The sequence below is a fragment of the Giraffa tippelskirchi genome, chromosome 9 (genome assembly GCF_054371585.1).
Source record: "Giraffa tippelskirchi isolate mGirTip1 chromosome 9, T2T-mGirTip1v1.2.pri, whole genome shotgun sequence".
Classification (NCBI taxonomy): domain Eukaryota; kingdom Metazoa; phylum Chordata; class Mammalia; order Artiodactyla; family Giraffidae; genus Giraffa; species Giraffa tippelskirchi.
In genome coordinates this window covers 65,881,448-65,888,066 of record NC_137283.1, presented here as the reverse complement: position 1 = coordinate 65,888,066, position 6,619 = coordinate 65,881,448, and the positions used below count along the sequence as shown (strand labels likewise).

The 6,619-nt window shown below is 54.8% G+C and overlaps 1 pseudogene; it reads left to right on the top strand.

Moving 5' to 3' along the window:
- The first annotated feature begins 4,446 nt into the window (after positions 1–4,446).
- LOC145521873 (ubiquitin carboxyl-terminal hydrolase 17-like protein 6) lies at positions 4,447–5,884 on the top strand (annotated as a pseudogene).
- Positions 5,885–6,619: the final 735 nt, after the last annotated feature.

The window sequence follows — 6,619 nt, the reverse complement described above, 5'->3', positions numbered from 1 at the left end:
CCCAGATTAGACCTTTATAACTGGCCTCTTGTTTGCATTTCATGGGACATGAAGAAGTGAACTTCAGGCTGGATACTTATAACTGTTAGCATTTCTGAGAGAAGAGAGAGGTGGGCTTCAGTCTAAGTATTTACAGTCAGCCTTCTGTTTGCCCTCTGAAATGGAAGTCACAACAGAGGGTAAATAGCCAGTGTTTGTCTCTTGTAAACACTTTATGGTAATAGTCATGGCAAGGACGAAGAGAGGGCAAAAGCCTGTATGAGTAAAAGATTAAGGGATCTCTGCCCCCCCCCCTCATACTTTTGGGACAAGGGAGACACTACACATGCACAGAAAGGCTTCTTGGGTCAGAACTCAAGAGAGAATGCCAGGCCCTAATGAGTCTTGCTCCTCCCAGAAGCTTTCACTTCGAGATCCATCCTGCCTGCGAGGTGAGTGTGCACCCAGAGGAGGGTCCCAGGGTAGGTCAGGTGTGGGAAAAGAAACCAGGTAACCGGCCTGAAGGAAAGCAAAGACCTGGAAGAACTGCGGTGTATAAATGACTTGACCACCTCTGCTGTGCTCCTCCTCACTGGGGAGGGATACCCACACCCTTTCTCTGCTTTGCTTCTATCTTAACAAACCATTTCTCTATGTGCTCTCCCACTTGTTGTTATGCTATGTCTCTAATAATAAATTTTACATCTGCATTTACAGTTTCTGCCTCCATGGTAAAAACATTTTTCACTGGGGGCAAAGATCTGGGGAAACATAGCTTCTAGCCTTTAGCCCTTGCTGGTCTGGTGGTTAGGATTCCTGGTTTGCATCCAGGATTCCCAGGCTCAATTCCTGGGCGGAGAATTAAGATCTCACTTTAGGTCACTGCTCGCTGCTAACTTGATTATTATATTAAGTGATACACCAATCGTTGGCCATGACAGAACATGAAGAACCAAAAAAAAAAAAAAAGGTAAAAAGGAGGTGGCACCCTACTAACTCGGAAAGCCCTGCCCTTCTCTTAAACGGACCTGCCTCCCCAGGATTAGCTTCACTCTTCCTCCCTTTGTCTTTACTTTTAAAATCAAACCACTCTCTCCAGGAGAGCAAGACGTTGAGCTGTGAGCTCTGTTCCCACCTCTCCATTCTTTGGCCTCTGAACAAATCCTGTGCTGTGTTGGTCTCAGCTTTGGTTTCATAATCACCTACTTGAACCCAAATGGAAGAAGTAAACCTTCCTTGTTGAGGCAGAGAGCCCCAGCCAGGCCAGGGCCTGAGCAGAGTCCATAGGAATAAACTAGTAACAGTCTGTAAGGGGATGGTGGTCTCTGCTTGGGGGTGGGTGGAGGGCGCACCTATAGCTGCAGCACTGGCCATGGACAGCATAGCCCCCCTGAGCCTGGACTCTGCTCTCGTCCCCACACCCCAGCGCCACCTGATGGTCTGACTCGGTGACACAGGCTGCTGGGTGTGCAGTGAGGAGGGGCCCAGAAGCAGCAACTGGAGCCAGATCAGACGTGTCTTTTCACGGGTGGTGGGTGTACTGGGTGTTAGGACTTTGCATGCAGAAAACAAACTGAGCCGCTAGAAAGCTCATGTGTGCTGTGGACTTGAAACCCACGTGCAGGGCAAGAGCTCCCACTGGATCCTGGCTCAGAAGCTTCTGCACAGGTGACGGCCACAGTAGTGGTCAAGTCCTCCAGGCCTCCCTGGTGGGCACAGCTGGACCCACACCCCACGGGCTCCCCGGCCCGGAGCCTGAAGGGACAATGCTGGCAGGGCCTGGGGATGGGAGTGGTCACTCCACCAACCACCAAACCGAGCCCGTCCAGGCTCTGCTACAAGTCTGCTCTCTGAGTCCTGCAGACAGACCTGCAGGGAACAGGGGCTGTGAGTCCCATTCTGATGGTGTTCTGTGGAATTTCCACGAGACCCCTCTTTGCCCTGTTCTGAGCAAATGACTGGTCAGTCCATGCTACCATCAGCCCACAAGCAGGCTGAGAGGCTGAGGCTCCGAGCAGCCAAGTGACCCACCTGGAAGAACAGACGTGTGGCCATGGAGCAAGGCGTGTGCCCCCCACCCAGGGTGATGGCCCGCACACAGCAGGTTCACGTCTGCCTCCTTCACCCCATCCCAGGGTGAGTGTCCACTCACAGCAGGTTCACGTCTGCCCCTTCACCCCCTCCAGGTGCAGCTCACAGAGCCTCTTCTTAGGGGGACTCACTCACTGTCTTTTACCGGGGCTCCTGTCTCACATCCTGTCTCTGGGATCATCCGGAAGGCTTTTCCCTTGAGGCAGATTCAGTCTCATGTCTCCAGGGCTGCTTTCCTGGGTCACAGTCACCACCTTCCTGTCCACTCCCAGCTCAGACCACAAAGGACCCCTCAGGCCCCGAGCCCCCTGGCTCTGTCTGGGTGCTCCCTCCCCTCAGGCCTGACCCTTCCATCTAACAGCCCCTTCAGGGTCTTCAGGAGCTCCCACCACCCAGGGCAGTCTGTCTACTCTGTCCTGGGGAGGCCTCTATGGTGTCAGGTGCAAGAAGCAACAGGTTCCTGTGGGGCCTCCCACACACAGCACAGTGGCCAGCACCCACCTACTGACCTTTTCTCTCTGGATGGGCCCAGGGTGGGTTCAAGGGCCCCACTACGTGTCCTGGTTCTCATCTCATCCTGGCGCTGCCCGTGGGGGAGTCACTAAGCTACTCTGTGCCAGCAGCACAGAGAGGGTGTTCGTTTACACTCGCCTCCCGGGAGCACAGGGTTCTGGTGGGCAGGCTCCTTCAAGAGCAATGGGCTCACCTGGGCAGGTACTCGCAGAGCTCAGCACCCAGGTACCAAATACAGAGCCCTCGTTGCAGAGCACCTCCAGTCCACCTGTTGGTCAGGTCTGAACTTGAGCCCCTCAGAGCAGGACCTGAACTAACAGTAGCTCCTGGACAGGGCCGTGGCCCTGGGCTTTACTGTGCAGCCTCCCTCCACCCAGTCTTCCAGAGACTTACCCTGAACCCGTGCACTGGGCCCTGTCTCCACACCCCACCCCTCCTCTCCCTACACGTGGGTTCCCCTCATTAGGAGAGGAAATTCTCGAAACTACCTCCACTCGTGGGCCGGATAAAATGGTTAGAAAACAAGCCAGGGCTCATCATCATCACCCAATTTCCTCCACCCCATCACCTCCAACGGACTTACTGCTTGCCTCATTCACATGCTCTGAAGAAGAAGAAGAAGAAGAAAAGGGAGAAAAATGGTGATTGGAGCGGCATAGCAGAGGGAATGGGAAGGTCCCCTTATGCTGGGGGAAATCCGCACAAAAGAGAGAAAAATACTGGCTGACTTCACTTCTTTGTGCCATGGGAAAGAGGAAAAAGGACAGCAAGGTTGTGAGCACTTGGATCATAAAGCACAAAGTGGTAGGGTCCTGGGATGGGATGAGGGAGCGGGAGGTGAGAGGGGTGCAATAGGCTAAGGAAGAAAGCGGGGTCAGGGCTGTTACCTCCTAGTGAGGATCAATGGAATTAACACTTAAGCTATGGTAAACCCCTGGACTGTGGAACCCGCATAGTCCTGGAAGGCAGGCATAATGTAAAGGACGGGAGAAAAACAAACACACATGTTACACACCAAGAAGGAAACCAACAGTCATCCTCGTCCAGGAGGGAAATCTGTTTTTACCTTGAGTTATAGTGTAGTTTGAGCCCCTGAAGTGGAAAGACGACTCTATAAGTCAATTAGTGTATTTAAAATAGAAAAAGAGAATAAAAACAGCAAAAATAATAAAATGAACAGAAACTCGAAAAAAAAAGAGCAAAAAACCAAAAAAAAAAAAAAATTGGAAGAAGGAAAAGGTAAAAAACAAAAAAACAACAACAACAAAAAACAGGCAACGGAGAGAGAAAATGAGCTGATGAAATGAATCCAAAGTTGCAGCAAGCCTATGCCTTTCTAAATGAGCTCGCTTTGGGCCATGACCAACGGCCCTGAAGGGAAAAAAGCATATGTGCCACACTCTCGGCATCTTTTGGTGCTAGGACCCTGAACGCTAGAAGAGTGGCTAGTGAGAAACTATAGAAATTGGAGTGGACCTCACTCGAGAGCAAAGTTGAGGTAAGGGTTTATTTTTGTCTGGGGAGGGGTTGTCCTCAGGCAGGGGTCTGGAGTGGGGAGACCTGTTAAAGTGAGAGGGTAGGTGGGCAGACATGTTTCCACAAGTGTGTTAGGATCTGAGTGGTGAGCCCATGGAATTCCTCCCCAGCCCGCATTTGTGTACTAAACTTGGAAGCCCTGCAGTGAATCTCTAGTGGGTAAGGCTGAAAGGCAAAATGCCCCCGAATCATTTGCATCCAGATCCCTTTAGTCCAGGGCCAGATCGAAAGTGCGTGTGGGGCTTCATCAAGGGGAATTCCCCGAGAAAAGTGTCAGTGGTTGGATGTCGGGAGTGGGAGTGAGCACGCCCTTGGATGCCTCAGCCAATGAGGAGCTTGCACGTGCGGGAGTGGGGCTATGGGAAAGCCATCAAAGGACCGATGGGACGGGGCCCAGGCCCTTTTTTGGAGATGGACCATCTGAGAGAAGGAGGCGTCATCATGCAGCTGCAGGTAGGAGATAGAAACCCTTGTGGGCATTTTTTTGCAGAGACCCGGGGGCTGCTTCTGCACATGGGGGAGGTGCGAGTCTGTCTCCCTTCAACGCCTTAGCTGGAGGGCCAGGTTGTCGTCCCAGAACCGCTGGTGCGAATGCCCTTCAGGGACCCTCTGTACCTGTCGGGCCGTCGCTAGTGGTTGGGAGCCCCCAGTTGGGTGACTTGCCTCCTGGGTCAGCAGGGCTGGCACCCGGCCAGAAAATCTCCCTGAGTTGGAGGGGGCCATGGGGGTGGGGGCTGGTCTTCAGAATCTGGGGAACACCTGCTACGTGAATGCAGTGCTGCAGTGTCTGAGCCACACGCCACCCGTGGCCAGCTGGATGGTGTCCCAGCAGCACGCCACCATCTGTCCAGCCCGCACCTCCTGCACCCTCTGTGCCATGTGAGCTCACGTGACCCGAGCCCTCCTTCACCCGGGAGAGGTGATCCGGCCCCACAAGGACCTGCTGGCGGCCTTCCACAGACACCAGCAGGAAGATGCCCACGAGTTTTTGATGTTCACTCTGAATGCCATGCAGCAAGTGTGCTTGAGCGCATCCCAGCTATCGGGCCATCCCTCCGAGAACACCGCCCTCATCCGTCAGATCTTCGGGAGGACTTGGAGGTCTCAGATCCAGTGTCTCCACTGCCTCGGTGTTTTGGACACGTTCGAGCCTTATCTGGACATCAGCCTGGATATCACGGCTGCTCAGAGTGTGGAGTAAGCTCTGAGAGAGTTGGTGAAGCCCGAGAAGCTGGACGCTGAAAATGCCTATGACTGTGGCATTTGTCTCCGGAAGGCTCCTGCCACCAAGAGGTTGACTTTGTACAGCACCTCCCAGGTCCTGGTGCTGGTGCTAAAGTGGTTCACACAGGGGAGAGGGGCCAAAAGGTCTCAGGAAGTGCACTATCCCCAGTGCCTCGACATGCAGCCCTACACTTCTGAGCAGAAGGCAGGGCCACTGGGCTACGTGCTCTATGCCGTGCTGGTGCACTCTGGATGGAGTTGTGAGCAAGGACACTACTTTTGTTACGTCCGAGCAGGCAATGGCCAGTGGCATAAGATGGACGATGCCAAGGTGACCGTCTGTGATGAGACTGCTGCCCTGAGCCAGAGTGCCTACGTCCTCTTCTATGCCTGGGAGGGTGCGTTGGGAGGGAGTGCTGGGGGAGGGCCAGCGATCCCCCTCGGGGCTGACCCCACAGACCCTGGGGAGCCTGCAGGAGATGCCAGCGGCAGAGCTCCTGGGTCAGAGGGGTCCCCGGGGGACACAGGGTCGAAGAAATAAGCTTAGAGCAGTGGAGACGTCTCCAAGAACACAACTGAGTGAAGCCTGCCTTCGACCTCCGCAAGGTCCAGTCTGCCCTGCCTGCCAGTGCAGTCGTGGTTCACCAGTCCAACCACGGAGGAGGGAGAAATGGAAAGCTGCCCAAACAGGAGCATGAGCGGTTAGAACGTCCCAGCACAGACGCCCCGCCTCCGGGGTGGATGAACGTCGGCAATGGCCCTTGTGCCAGCGGGAGGGCCAGAGTGACCAAGAGGAAGAAGAGGAAGGCGCGGCCATCTCTGGGGCTGCGGTGGTAGGTAGGTTGTGACGCACATGCGTGCAGATGCCAACACCCCCTTGCGGCACGCACTGTGTGACGCACCAAGAGTTCCTCCGGGCGGTGTCCATGATGCAGCCTCCTGGAAAAAGTCGGGGCCTGGAGTGTGCCCGGGGCCTCGGTGTTCAGTTGGAACGTGTTCGTGCCTGAGCGCCTGAGCTCTGGAGGGCTGGCTCTGATGGGAAATTACTGGAGAGGATGGGGTGCATGACAGGGCCTGAGCATGGTCCGAGATTCTCCCGCTTCTGCGCGTGTGGGAGAGTCCTCCCTGGATGGGGTGTGTGTGTGTTTGCCTTTCTTTCCCCATCTCCATTCACGGGCCGCACCGCTGGCTGCTGGTGAGTGACGTGGCCTGGAGACACCTCACAGAAGGCTCACGGCCAGCCGAGCAAGGAGACGATGTCCTGAGCCCTTTGGGG